The sequence below is a fragment of the Melanostigma gelatinosum genome, assembly GCF_949748355.1.
Source record: "Melanostigma gelatinosum genome assembly, chromosome: 19".
Taxonomy (NCBI): domain Eukaryota; kingdom Metazoa; phylum Chordata; class Actinopteri; order Perciformes; family Zoarcidae; genus Melanostigma; species Melanostigma gelatinosum.
Window position 1 is genome coordinate 17,058,240 of NC_136652.1, and position 15,891 is coordinate 17,074,130.

The 15,891-nt window shown below is 39.9% G+C and overlaps 1 long non-coding RNA gene across 1 annotated transcript; it reads left to right on the plus strand.

Annotated features, from left to right (window-relative positions):
• Window positions 1–13,313: 13,313 nt before the first annotated feature.
• On the plus strand, window positions 13,314–15,428 carry LOC306793322. Its single transcript, XR_013772875.1, has 3 exons — window positions 13,314–13,439; window positions 13,761–13,882; window positions 15,307–15,428. It is a non-coding gene; the product is annotated as an uncharacterized lncRNA (long non-coding RNA).
• The last annotated feature ends 463 nt before the right edge of the window (window positions 15,429–15,891 follow it).

Consider the following 15,891-nt stretch of genomic DNA (forward strand, 5'->3'; position numbering starts at 1 on the left):
TTTCGTCACTTCCTGTGATGGTTCCAGACCCATTCTTCCCAATGTTTCTTCTTCAGTTGAGAGACATGAAGCCTTTCTTTACACATGAAGACATCACATGGAAGTAGTGCGAGTAGTTAACAAGAAGAATATCCGGTGATTGTTCAGCCTACATGTGGTACGTTTCACTCGTTTGTTTCGATCATGGTTGGGCTTTTCTCAAAACTATCATGGCTGCTGGGGCTGTTTCTTTTCCCCCTAATGTTGTGTGTACCAAACAATGATTATTTTCGTATATGAAATATATACGATCGAAAGAGCAACACCTTTGAGTCGAGAAATTGGCCAGTCAGCGTTTCTCAGATTGGAGTGAGACGAGGAGAAAAGGTGATGTGGTGATCTTCACAATAAAACATCATTGATGTGAGCGTTAAGATGTCTACACCGTCTTTCCCTCCGTTAAAGTTTAAGTTACGTTATGTTCCAGTACAGTTCAGACTTGGTGGGTTAAGGCTGACGGCCACTGCATGCGGAACTTGTTCGTCATTATCGGGATTCAGGAGGAGAAAACACTGCGGTCAATCCAGCCTCCACTTCGAAAAACACAGTCAAGCCAGCCCGCACCTTGTTTTGGGGTACGCGTATGTACTAGGCATTACGGTAGTAGCGTGTAAGAAGTGACTTCAAAATAAGAGAAGTTCCGGTTAACATGAGAGGACATGTCATTCATTCAATAAGTCTGTAAATCATAGATACATGTATTAACCCTTACATACTGTTTATATTTGATACCTTCACAGTATGGTTCGGGTCAATTTTGATCCAGACCAAGAATTCCCTCACAGTTTAAACTACAGATCTATTTAGAATGTCTAAATAGCCCATGTCTCATTAATAAATGTATGATTAATCCTTAATAAATGTTTCAGAGAGCAGGAAGAGTGTATTTTTTAAGTTTTACAACATTCGTTTTTTGGAGAAAAACCTCTACTATTACACATTATCGTGTCCTGTTTTACATGAGACATAAAAACATAAATTACTTACTTGTATTGAATTTCAAAATGGCATGAACATTCTGGAACTGTTGGAATTATATAACCATATTTTATCATTGCAACCATTAAACACTGTCCCCACTGCTATATCATAATAAATCATAATTATCAATATTATTTCAACATTTACCACTTCGAACACAAAACATTACATCATAAAATGCTCATTAAAAACTACTCAATAATGAGTCGGTAATCAGAGCTTTCTTCCACGTTGTCTTCCTGCTCTGACACATCCTCCAAATCACTATCAACCTCCTCATGTTGGAAGAACAGATCAAGGGCCTGTTGCACACTAAATCTTGCTGCCATGATGTCAGTCACTGAAAGGGCAGCTCAGGTACCTTTATTATGTTATGAACCCCCCCACCACCCTCCCAACTCAAATTGATTCAAATTTGTTACTTTGTAGATTATGTTTTTACATTACAGGTGCTTGTGCTTGCAGGTGCAGATCTTGTGTCTGTTACAAGGCACCCTCTGACCTGTGGATGACCTTTGTTACCTTTGTGGACCATGAACACGCCTATGCTGTTTTACTATTTCACTGTTTCGAGGCTCCCCCATGTCCCTTCAAAGACCAGCAGGTGTCTGTCTCTGCGGGAACCTGGGCAAACGTTGTTTTATATTTATATTTATATATATATGTATGTATGTATATGTTTATATATATATGTATGTGTGTGTATGTGTGTATATATATATAATATATATATATATATATTAAATATTTATTTATATATATATATATATATATATATATATATATATATATATATAATATTTTGCGGAATTTTCTATTATTACAATAAAAATCTAAGATTTTATGCCCTCAATGTTATGTCAATTTGTCCCTGTGGTAATGTGACAACACTAGTATACATGCTAATTCATCAAACCTCATGAGATTTTTAATGCGGACCGTAACTTGTAACAGTGTGTCTACACTGTAGTATTACTATATCTGAATGCTTCGTCCACCGCTGTTCAACTCTGCTGTGTCTATTTTTGGAGGGCATGCGCTAACAAACTTTTCAAAATTGTTTCATTCAGGGTACCACTGTACCACCGCCGTCCCATCGCTGATTGGGGGATGTCCAACTAAGATGCAGGTATGCAGTGTGGGCAAGACATGTTGGAGGAACTCCTTGCTAAGCTAAATCCTGTCTTATTAGGTAAATAGCGAGCTGAAATCACCACAGAACAGATTATAATCCAAAAGATGTGGTTCATGTAACTCAATTTGAAGGATAGGGAGACTTTACTCTAATATTAACATGGGGTGAGGCGAGAGTCAGAATTTCCTTTTTCACAGAGATTCCACAACACTATCGTAAAGAAGGTCGCCTGTTTTTCTTTTTTGCACTGAACCAAATAACACCAGCAAATAATGCAAGTTTGTGTCCAGGCCACAGTCAGAGAAAAACACAAGAGGTTTTAAAGATGTCAACAGCAGAGACAGCTTCTGTCGCTTGAAAAGCCTGTTAATCTCCCGGTTTTGGACAGGCCCAGGCTCCGGCCCCTGCATCATATTTAAACTCAATGCACCCTCTGTTGACTTTAGCTGTAGCCCTTGCATATTGCTGCTTGAGAAATCCCTTCACCTCATCTCTAAAGAAATGCTCGTCCCTTTATTGCAACTTTTTTCGGCATTAGTATTTTAGTGTTTAGATAGAATGATCAATCATTTAGCCAGGAAAGTGTCAATGATTTTGCCTAATGCCTATCACAAGTAACCAGAGACTCGACGTGATGACTTGTGTTTTTTGATCAGCAGTCCAAAACCCAAATGTATTAAATTCACAACAAGATGGTGACAAAAGTGCAAATCCTCACATTTGAGAACCTGTAAGTGTAAAATGTCTGATATTTATGAATACATTTAACTTGTGTATGACTCCAGGCTAAGATATATTGTTGATCATGTATCCTTTTTTTCCTCATGAACTAAATACAGGAAAGAAAGACATGGACGACAAAGAATAGACAACAAGAATGGACAACATGGACACCCGCAGTCTGGAAGACCACAAAAAGATGGATTCCAACAAAGTATGGCAGTGGCGCATTATGCGTGGAAAGGAACATTCAAGGGGTCTAGAACCATTCCATCACAGCAATAGAATAGGATTGGATTTTAATGTAACATCCAACACACAGAAAAAAATGGACTTACGATTAGTGACAAATGGTGTCATACTTGAGGTCTGTGACTTTGCTAAAACGGTAAACGAGAGTAAAGGGCATTTTATCACTAACATTCTGGAGAGAAATTTTGATCTTGGGTTGAAAGATGAGCAACAACTGACTGCTTTTACTGCTCAAATTCTGCACAAAGTCAAAGACCTGATCAGGAAACCTACAGATAAAAAAGAAGTTTTTACTCTCTTTGACACGTCATCAAAGCCAGAACGCAAAAGCAACAATGGACTGAACATGGCATCTGCAGAGGGTAAGACTGAATGTTATGAGGTGGAGGTGGATGATACTGCTGATGGTGAACATGGAGATGAATACACATCTTCACAAGCAGCAGCCAACGAATACATGAAGACGGAGAGTCTCTTGGAAGAGATGGAAGGAGCACACGGTGAAGACAGTGATAAGGATGAATTTAAGTGTTCAGGAGAAGTGTCAGCAGAAGAACTGAAGGAGGATGGTCCTCTCCCTAAGTTTCCTTATTGTGAAGAAATTGGTCTGAACCTTGATGTTGGGTCAAAACAAAGTCTAGATCCAGGTTTGTTGACAAAGGGCGTGATGTTAGAATTGGTACACTTCACCAAAATACTGACTGCATCCCACAAGCTTATTGTTCTGGGTGTGCTGGAGCACAATTTTGAACTTGATCTCAACAGTCAACGGGAAACAAATCAAATTTGGTTCAGGATATTACACCTACTAAAGAGAAGAGATGGACTTATCACCACGGGTAGTGGGATCAGCATGGAGTTGAAAAGTGAGCCGTTTTCCTTCCAGACAAACTCCTTCAAAGGATCCAGAGGCTCAGCACTGTCCAGTATGGACGTCCAGCAGACTCTGTTTAAGGAAGTGACAAAAAGAAGGCAGTCTGGTTTCAAAAGTAAACGGGAAAAGAGGGCTCTGTTAACAACAGGTGAAAGGGCAAACAGAGGACAGTCTAAAGACATGGAGACAAACATAATCTCTCATCACACTGAATTGAGTACCACTCGAACATCAGAGGGAGATCATTGTCAAACTTGTCCTCTATCAGAGTTTGATCTGGACTCCTACACTGGCAATGAATGTGACAGAGAACAGGAAGAAATGGGAACGGAGAACGACCACACTTGTCCTCTAGGAGAGTCTGATCTAGACTCAGCTGAACTCAAAGACTCAGAAAACTCTGGCAATGAAGATAACATATTACAAAGCCAGCCTGATGAGAGAGAGCTTGGTGAAGATGAAGAGCAAACACAGTCTCCAAAAGATGGACCAAATGAGAGTGACATGGAAGAAGAGGAAATGGGAGAGAACATGTGGAAGATGCGTGCAAACCGTGGAAAACAAATCCTCTCTGCATTAGAGTTCGGTCCATTCAATAAGTCCAAGACGTTTGGCCTTGAATTCAACGTTGGATTTGGTCCAAAGCAAAACTTCAGTGTTGACTCGCTTCCTGATTATATTCTGCTTGAAATTGCTAAATTTGCCCTCGCAATGAATTCATCCCAACAGAATTTCATCATGGAGATTCTTGAGTACAACTTTGACATCAGCCTGGAGAGTGAACACCAGAGAAATATTTTCACAAGTAAAATTATGAACAGAGTAAGACAACTAAAAGTTTGTGAAGATGCAGTCAAGTTCTCAAAAGAGGTCTTTGAAGTTCATGGTCCCATACCATCAATAAGTATGGCAACTCAGAGTGTGGGCAGTGCCAACGCTGAACTCGGCAGCATATCGAGGATGGAGGAGTGTGATGTCTCCTGTGGGTTTCCTCCTCATTCACAGGCCGACACTAAAGAACATATTTCACAGGAGAGTGTTGATCTTTATCCCTTCTGCAAGGAAATTAGTCTCAAACTACATGTGAACAATACTCGACCAAGTAAGAAACTGGATATCAACAAACTGACCTATGGAGCAATGACTGAAGTGACAAACTTTGCAGAAAAGGTGTGTGGAACATTTGAGCAGATTTGTGTTGACATCCTAAAACACAATTTGGATCTTGATTTGCAACGTGGAGATTCTGACCATGCCAGAAGTATTGTTGCACGAATTCCTGCTATGTTGGAAGAAAGCAAACTAAAAACATATTTAAAAGAGTTCAAGAAGATCAATTACTCAACAAATGACTCCTCAACAAATGTGAAACTGGATTCCCAGTACAACCCATATTCAGATGCAGCTGGTGCTGATTCACCCCAGGCTGCATTCATAGACCAAGATGTTAACAGTTCCCCTGACATAGAACACCAAAATGAGTTTGAATTAAAGCTGTGGCAATTGCGGGCCAATCATATTCAGCAAATCCTCTCAAGACCACATGAAGAACACTGTCCACTTTATTCTTACTCCAGATGCAAGAAATTAGGCATTGATTTCGATGTAGGATCTGGAGTAAAACAGAATCTTGATCCCAGATTTCTAACCAATGGCATCATGGTTGAACTTGGTACATTTGCCACAGCCCTACTATCAGCCCAAAAGCATTTCATCACAGAGATACTAGAGTATAATTTCCATCTGAATTTCAACAATGAGCTGTGTCGCAGTGCCTTTACAAACAAAACGATGATGAAGATGAGAAGTAAGAAATTGGTCGAAAAATGTGGTGTTCGTCAAATGAAAAGGCAGTTTGAACTCCCTGACCCAAAATCTAGACCAGGACCAAGCCATGTGAGAGTGATATATTGCCCCAAATGCGATCAAGTTAGAAATCATAAGCATCGTCAGGATAACCCTGACTCTGGTCACATGCAGCGTCCAGGTACCATGACTGATGCAGGCTCTGCTGATGGAAACTGCACTGCACAAGAACCAGCAAAGGATCCGTCCTCTGCTGTCTCAGCAATAGAGGAGATGATAATGGACAGATACCCTCTCTGCAAGGAAATAGGTTTGAACCTGTGTGTGGACAAAGACCAACCAAAAGAAAAAATTGACCCACATGTATTGACGAGCGGGGTTATGGGGGAAGTGGCTCATTATGCCAAAAAATTGTGTGGAACAAAACACAAGATCCTTAATGAAATCCTTCAACACAACTTTAACATTGACATGCAGGAACGAGATGTAAATCCTGCATTGCAGTTCTGCGGAGTGACGAAACAAAGTGATTGCTTGCTCTCCTGGCTCAATAAAGTATTCGTTATTCAACATTTGTCTCACACACAACCTGGACATGTAAGTAAACTGAAACGGGCAGCTGCTATGCACGGAAGTGAATTGAAGGAAACTATCAAAAAAAGAAAGCTGGCACTGCAAACACAGGAGAAAACGCCGAAGACAAATTCTCCAAGTAAAGAAAACCGCTTTCCCATTTTCACGGAAAATAGTTTGACACCACGAGAGAAAGAAAAACTGGACTTGAAGCTTATGAACAAATCTGTGTGTGACATGGAACGAGAAGAAATGGCACAAGAGGATGACTACACTTGTCCTCTAGGAGAGTCTGATCTAGACTCAGAAAACTCTGGCAATGAAGATAACTTACGAGTCCCAAAACATTGTCCTCTGAGCTCAGACACCTCATCTAGTTTATCAACTGTAAACTCAAATTTGAACCCACGGTTTGCAAGCAAACCTGATGAAAGAGGGCTTGGTGGCAATGAAGAGCAAACACGGACTCTAAAAGATGCACCAAATGAAAGTGACATGGAAGAAGAGGAAATGGGAACAGAGAACATGTGGAAGATGCGTGCTAACCGTGTAAAACAAATCCTCTCTGCATTAGAGTTCGGTTCATTCACTATGTCCAAGATGATTGGCCTTAAATTCAACATTGGATTTGATCCAAAGCGAAACTTCAGTGTTGACTCTCTTCCTGATTATATTCTGCATTACATTGCTAAATTTGCCCTCGCAATGAATTCATCCCAACAGAATTTCATCATGGACATTCTTGAGTACAACTTTGACATCAGCCTGGAGAGTGAATACCAGAGAAATATTTTCACAAGTAAAATTATGAATAGAGTAAGACAACTGAAAGACTGTGAAGATGCAGTCAAGTTCTCAAAAGAGGTCTTTGAACTTCATGGTCCCATACCATCAATAAGTATGGCAACTCAGAGTGTGGGCAGTGCCAACGCTGAACTCAGCAGCATTTTGAAAATGGAGTGTGATGTCTCCTGCGGGTTAACTCCTCAGTCACAAGCTGACACGAAAGAACATATTTCACAAGAGGGTGTGGATCTTTATCCCTTCTGCAAGGAAATTTGTCTGAAACTACATTTGAACAATACTCGACCAAAAAAGAAAATGGATATCAACAAACTGACCTATGGAGCAATGACTGAAGTGACAAACTTTACAGAGAAGTTGTGTGGAACATTTGAGCAGATTTGTGTTGACATCCTAAAACACAATTTGGATCTTGATTTGCAACGTGGAGCTTCTGACCATGCCAGAAGTATTGTTGCACGAATTCCTGCTATACCGGAGAAAAGGAATGTTATAAAGCCTATACTTTTTTTAGGCTTTTTATGCAACAAGAAGCAAAGCTCAACAAACGTGAAACAGGATTCCCAGAACAACACAAATTCTGATGCAGCTGGTGCTGATTCTTCCCAGACTGCATTCATAAATCAAGACGTAGACAGTTCCCTTGACATAGAACACCAAAATGAGCTCAAATTAAAGCTGTGGCAATTGCGGGCCAATCATATTCAGCAAATCCTCTCAAGACCTCATGAAGAACACTGTCCACTTTATTCCTTCTCCAGATGCAAGAAATTAGGCATCGATTTCGATGTAGGATCTGGAGTAAAACAGAACCTTGATCCCAAATTGCTAACCAATGGCATCATCGTTGAACTTCACACATTTGCCACAGACCTACTATCAGCCCAAAGGCATTTCATCACAGAGGTACTTGAGTATAATTTTCATCTGAATTTCAACAATGAGCTATCTCGCAGTACCTTTACAAAGACAACTATGAAGAACATGGGCCGTAAGAAATGGATGAAAAAATATTGTCCTCAAATGAAAAAGCAGTTTAAACTCCCTGACCCAAATTGCAGACCAGAACCAAGCCATTTCAGAATGATATATTGCCCCAAATGCGATCAAGTCAGAAATCATAAGCATCGTCAGGATGACTCTGGTCACATGCATCATCCTCGTCCACATACCATGACTGACGCAGGCTCTGCTGATGGAAACTGCACTGCACAAGAACCAGCAAAGGATCCGTCCTCTACTCTCTCAGCAATAGATGAGATGATAATGGACAGCTACCTTCGCTGTAAGGAAATAGGTTTAAACCTGTGTGTGGACAAAGACCAACCAAAAGAAAAGCTTGACCCGCATGTATTGACAAACGGGGTTATGGGTGAACTGGCTTGTTTTGCCAGAAGATTGTGTGGAACAAGACCCAAGATCATCAATGAAATCCTTCAACACAACTTCAACACTGGCATGCAGGGGCAAGAAGTAAGTACCAGGTGGCCGTACAACAAACGGATGAAACAAAAAGATGGCTTTTTCACCTGGCACAATAAAGTATTTGTCATTCAACCATTACCTAGCAGTCAATCTAAAATTGTAAGTAAAGAGAAACCGACAGCGGCTTTGCATGGAAGTGAAGTGATGGAAAGTATTAAAAGAAGAAAGCTGGCACTGCAAACAAAAGACACACTGGCAAGTGTCTTAAAAAAAACAGAGAAAATTGATCGGAGTGAAGTATCGGTACGCCGTTATCCAATTTGCATAGAGATGGGTTTGGATCTAGACGTGACGTCTAAATCAAGAGAGAAAGAAAAACTGGACTTGGAGCAATTGACGAGAGCTGTAGTGTTTGAGATACATAAATTTGCAGTCACGAAAAGTAAATGCCATTTGCCACACACTGTGTATGACATCCTTGACTATAACTTTGATATTAGCTCACAACATCACAGGAGCTGGGAATTTACAACAGCTACTGCATCCAAAGTCAACTCCATGGTCAAGGGGTATCGTAAATATCAAAATGACCCAGACGAGGTCTTCCAACTGCCATTTGTGTTTACTAAAAAGAAACGTGACGGGTATTCCAGTGAAGCGCCTGGCAAGAAGACGAACCAGGGTCATTTTGTGAGACAAGCGAGATATCTTTCAGTTGAAGGTCGTGTGCATTTACTCGATGGTGCCAAAATTAACGAGAAAACTCTGTTCCATGAGGACCCTGAGTTCCCAACAGATCTGGGGAATGATCTAGTGGATGTAGGTTGTCGCAGTCCTCTTCAGGGAAACTTACAGATAAAAGAGGAGAAATATGATCCACGTTATGGCAATATGAGTCCAGAACCAGACACGGAGGAACAATGTTATCCACTTTATGATGATGTCAAAACAGAGTCACACATTGCCGAAGTTGAGTACATAGTCCCAGGTGAACCTACAGGACCCCTTGGATATACTTTTCTCAAATCAGACAATGAGAAGCTTGAGTGTTTGCCGGCTGAACCACAAGGATCTGCTGTATCTCCAAATACTGCGAGTACCATAAAAACTGAATGGAACACTGAGGTTGTGTATTTAGTCCCAGCAAGGTACCTGGGATACTCAATGGGAACCACAGGTCAGGGCAATGAGAGCACATTGATCAAAGAAGAGCAAGAAAATGTGCCCCCGTTGATCAAAGAAGAGCAAGAAAATGTGCCCCCGTTGATCAAAGAAGAGCAAGAAAATGTGACCCCATTGATCAAAGAAGAGCAAGAAAATGTGCCCCCGTTGATCAAAGAAGAGCAAGAAAATGTGCCAGTTGACTAACACAGTAATGGAGTTCACAAAAATGAAGTGGTTGTCTAACGGGACCGACTTCCTTAATGTTCTATGTTGGAGTTGACACAAGAGAGAGGTTTGTTTTACACTAAACAGATGCTGGGTGCCGCCTTCATTGCTATGCAAATGAATATATGTAGATCTTGAAGCTGTGATGTATATATGGAGGAGAATGTAGATGATGACTTATTTCAGTTCTGCAGGAATGCATACTTTTGAAATGTTCACAGGTCAACCTTCCTCAAAAAGATGGATCTGACTCAAATGTTCCAGTGTCAGTATTCATGGCTTGAAGCTTTGTTTTAAAATGTTTTTGTGCCACACTTGGACATTTAAGCTTTTTAGTCTTTCCTTTTCCTCGGTGGTGAGCCTCGGTCATTTGGAATTTGTATGAGGGTATCTTGACACTGAACTTTACTCAATGGGTAACAGATTATTGTATCGCATTGTTTGTATTTCAATTATTTTTCTTTACTTGTTCTACCCCGTCATATGGTACTAGTACCTTTTCTGACCCCATACCTGCATCGTCATTTAATTCTATTATGTTTTTTCAAATGGAAAAAGCCTCTGTAGATTTATGTAAAATACTAAAACTGTCAATTTCTTGAAGCTGTGATGTAAATCTGTCTACAGAAAGGATACAGAAGGATTTCTGTTCAAGTACATTTATAAAAACTATTTTCATAGCATCCCGTCTACCGCTGTCTTTTCATCTACTATGAACGTGTACCATATAGATAGATTTGCTTGGTTTGGTATTTAACATTTTGTTGGACTGCTGATTCAGCTGCATTCCAACTATTTTTTTCGTCTAATCTTTATTCAACTTTTGATCATCTTTTTAGACCTTTTCTGACTTTATAATGGGTGTGTATTGCGCAGCTCAGAGCAAGTGAAGCTATTGCTAGAGTGTAGAGGAGCTCCAGAATCCTGCGAAAAAAACATTTAAAATTTGCCACCAATCCCGCAATTTTCACTCTTCAGCCATCATTTTTGGACTAAATGTAGCTAATCTTGTCCTGGTCGCAGACATATTACTATGGAATCCAACAGACTTACACATTTGGCAACAGCAGCCTGAAAGTCCAACTATCTGCTCCATAAAGACCCATAATTAATTCTGACTAAAATAATCTTGCACAGAAAATCGTACACCATTTCTAGATTACCAAAAAAGCCACATTTTTTACACTACAGATACAATTGTCAACATTATCTGTTCATCAAGTCGCCCTTCCTCCCAAGGTCTGATATCGAAGCAATAGGAGCTACGATTTTTTAGATTTTTGAAAAGTAGTTTGATGGGTGCACCTCGGCTTTAACTCTGTAAATCTAGTGCAACTGTAGTCTCTTTGAAGTTACATCGCTGTGGCAACCTTTGATGCTGGCAGGCACACAGGTGATTGATATGAGCTAATTAGTGCAGTTTAACACACACTGACACGCACACAGAGACCTGACACACACACTGTAGCGTAGGTTTTTCTCACAACTATTTAAAGTACACGTTGGGCTCCAGACGGGAGAATAATAGAAATTCTACCCTGTCAATTTAATAAAACAACATCACTGCGAACAGTTAGAGAGAGAACTAACCCGACTAGCCTGCTAACCCGGCTACAAAATGTAACGTAAGCAAAACTCAACCAATTAATGCGTTTCATTGAAGTCAAGTGTATTTTACGCACACATCATGAATCAAATCAAAACGGATAGTTTCTTTTCAAATACAGAATTAAACACAAAAAAAGTTACTTCAATCAAATAAACCACATGTCCGAGATATAGAAATCAAATGTTCATTGAGAAATCAAAATTAAATGAGGACTCCAGGTGAATGTCAATATGTGCAAGTGATAAGGTGTGAGTGGCATGAGTGTGTGTGTGTTGGGTTGGGGGGTTGTCATTCCGTTCCGTTGTCATTCTGTTGTGCTCTACAGGGACCCCTGTGTACGAGCATATTGTGGCCACACTGGCTTTGTGAATAGTAAACAATCTTCCAGTACACTTATCAAAACATCTATCGTTGTCGTGTGTTGTACTCACTGCTTGACCAACAAACCTCGTGCTCTTGCCAAGGCGGTAACTACAAGGGCCACGTGGAGGCTCTGGCCCCGACGGTCCAGGAGCTGGCGACCCTCGAGAGAGAAGCCCAGTCTTCCTTCCTCCACCTGGGTTACATGCCGAACCAGCTTTTCAGAGCCTTCTGAGCAGAACCCCCAACTAGCACAGCACTGATACGTAGAGAATAAAGATAAATACATAGATTTTCACGTTGCTTTAAGTCTTTATGCAACCAAGCAGCAGTGTGCAGTTTTATCTCAAGGGTCTTTTTTCCACCCAGACAAACATATAAACATAACTCATAAATGATTTACTGTACATAAAATGTATATTATAAGGTGTCAAAATGCCAACTTGTCCGTGGCGTCTAATACTAATGCTAATTCAGACCTAATTTGTTGTTTTGTTTTCTGATTTGGTATGGTTGAATGAAATATTTAAGTTTCCTTGTGGAGTAATTGGCTAAAAAGTGTGTCTGGGTGTTTTCTGAAATATACTGTGATGGCTTGCTCAGTTTGAATTCATTTTCTACAAAGGAAGGAAATATCTACAACAATGGTGGACTGTGAGTGACGGTTATATCCCAGTAGATCTGGACCTGTGACCAATGTCTGATAAATAATGAGAATAAACCCGCGAATAATATCAACCATGCATTGTTTTGGGGGTTTTCTGACCACCTTTCATTGATATGTGCACATTTATTTCATTTTGCACAAACTAATTGGTAAAGATATAGCTATTTATTTTCCATAAGCGCCATAAAAGTTGAATTGCGTCTTTATTTTAACAGTATCATAGTTTCCAAATTGACAAATATTGTTGACATGGTGTGAAAATGTATGTCGTTTTTTATTTATTTAATAGAGTGCTATAGGAAGACACAATTTACATGTAGGTTTGGACCTTTTCTGGGAGGAAATTTTAGTAAAAACCTCTGTGTTTTAATTGAATACCCCTGATTTTATGTTTCAATTTAAGTTTGTAACAAATGAATAAAGTATACATCTATCTATCTATCTGTCTGTCTATCTGTCTATATATCTAATATAAGACAGCCATGGTTTTGATGATTTGTTTTAACGGATATATAAAGTGCTATACCAAACTGTTTTGGTGGAAAAAAGACATCGCTAAAGTATTTCTATATTTCTGTTGTATTTCTGTAATCCCGTTTCAATTGCTGACGCGCAGTTTTTAGACACTTTTATTTTGAAATCCCTGCGCAGATTGTACTTCGTCACTTCCTGTAAATGTTCCGGACCGATTTTTCTTCAGTTGAGAGATGTGGAGCCTTCCTTTATACATGAAGACAGCACATGGGAGTAGTGCGAGTAGTTAACAAGGAAGAAGAAGATCCGGCGATTGTTCAGCCTACATTTGGTACGTTTCACTCGTTTGTTTTGATCATGGTTGTGCTTTTATCAAAACTGTATCATGGCTGCTGGGGCTGTTTATTCCTATATATTTAAGTCATTATGGCTTATGTTTTTATGTCTTATGTAAAACAGGACATGATAATGTGTGATAGTAGATTGTTTTTCCCCAAAAACGAATGTTGTAAAACCTAAAAAATACACTCTCCTTGCTCTCTGAAACATTTATTAAGGATTAATCATACATTTATTACAGTTCCTGCTAATACTTTTGTACTTTTACCGAGTGAGATTTTTAATGCAAACTTTTCCAAATTGTTTCATTCAGGGTACCATTGTACCACCGCCATCCCATCGCTGATTGGGGGATGTCCAACTAAGATGCAGGTATGCAGTGTGGGCAAGACATGTTGGAGGAACTCCTTGCTCAGCTAAATCCTGTCTTACGAGGTATGTAGCGAGCTGGAATCACTATATAACAGAGCATAATTGCATTGTACAAAGATTATAATCCAAAAGATTTGGTTAATGTAACTCACTTTGAAGAATAGGGTGACATTACTCTAATATTAACATGTAGTGTCCATGGGGTGAGGCGAGAGTCAGAATTCCCTTTTACACAGTCGCCGGTTTTTATTTTTTACACTGAACCAAATAACTCCAGCAAATAACTTAAGTTTGTGTCCAGGATGGGAGAGGTCGATCACAATCGCACGAAAACACAAAGATGTTTAAATATGTCAACAGCTATCTGGTCCGGCTGCTTTGCAGAGCTTCTGCCTCTTGAAAAGCCTGTTAATCTCCCTCTATTCAGGATGGATCAAGTCATCATTGTGGTGGGGGACGAGGGGCTTCTGAGGCGGGGGCACTTTTAGACAGGCCCCGGCCCCTGCATTATATTTACCGTAATTTCCGGACTATAGAGCGCACCTGTATGTAGGCCGCACCTGCTAATTTTTTTAAAGAAAAAAGAAGTTGTCCATAAATAAGCCACACTCGTCTATAAGCCGCAGGTGTCCCCGTTGAACGGTAAGATGCTTTTAACAGCACTAAAGTTTTCTTCTTCTCTGAACATCATAACATGTCCAACTCGCTAGCTTCTAAGCTAATTTTAACATTACCGCCGATGGGGAAATGCTAACCGCGATTAGCATCAGCGAATATAATATATTTTCGTAGATCTTGTCATGCTTCATACAGACATACTTACAGACTACGGTCTCTCAAGGCTACCAAACGGAAGAAGTAAAACGAAGCAGAATGTCTTCTCATTAGAATCTAAAAGCAACGAGGCAATGACTGTTGTTGTAACTGGTAGCTCTGAATAGCATTTACGGCTGCTAATGGCGCTCGCTAATCGCTCCAATAACCGCTGATTCCTCCGCAGACTTTTACTGCACAACAGCTAGCAGCTGTTGTGCCGCAGTCTCAAAGTGTGTGGGGGGGGAAAGTAGCGGCTTATATGCCGGAATTTACGGTAAACTCAATGCAACCTCCATTAACTTTAGCTGTAGTCCCTGCATATTGCTGCTTGAGAAATCTCTTCATCTCATCTCTAATGAAATGCGTGTTACTTTATTGCAACTTTTTTCGGTCTTATAGTGTTTAGCCAGGAAAATGTCAATAATTTTGCCTCATGCCTATCAAAAGTAACCAGAGACTCGACGTGATGACTTATAGTTTTTGATCAGCAGTCCAAACCCCAAATGTATTAAATTCACAACAAGATGGTGACAAAAGTGCAAATCCTCACATTTGAGAACCTGTAAGTGTAAAATGTCTGATATTTATGAATACATTTAACTTGTGTATGACTCCAGGCTAAGATATATTGTTGATCATGTATCCTTTTTTTCCTCATGAACTAAATACAGGAAAGAAAGACATGGACGACAAAGAATAGATCATTGTAATGGACAACATGGACACCCGCAGTCTGGAAGACCACAAAAAGATGGATTCCAACAAAGTATGGCAGTGGCGCATTATGCGTGGAAAGGAACATTCAAGGTGTGTAGAACCATTCCATCACAGCAATAGAATAGGATTGGATTTTAATGTAACATCCAACACACAGAAAAAAATGGACTTACGATTAGTGACAAATGGTGTCATACTTGAGGTCTGTGACTTTGCTAAAACGGTATACAAGAGTAAAGGGCATTTTATCACTAACATCCTGGAGAGAAATTTTGATCTTGGGTTGAAAGATGAGCAACAACTGACTGCTTTTACTGCTCAAATTCTGCACAAAGTCAAAGACCTGATCAGGAAACCACCTACAGATAAAAAAGAAGTTTTTACTCTCTTTGACACGTCATCAAAGCCAGAACGCAAAAGCAGCAATGGACTGAACATGGCATCTGCAGAGGGTAAGACTGAATGTTATGAGGTGGAGGTGGATGATACTGCTGATGGTGAACATGGAGATGAATACACATCTTCACAAGCAGCAGCCA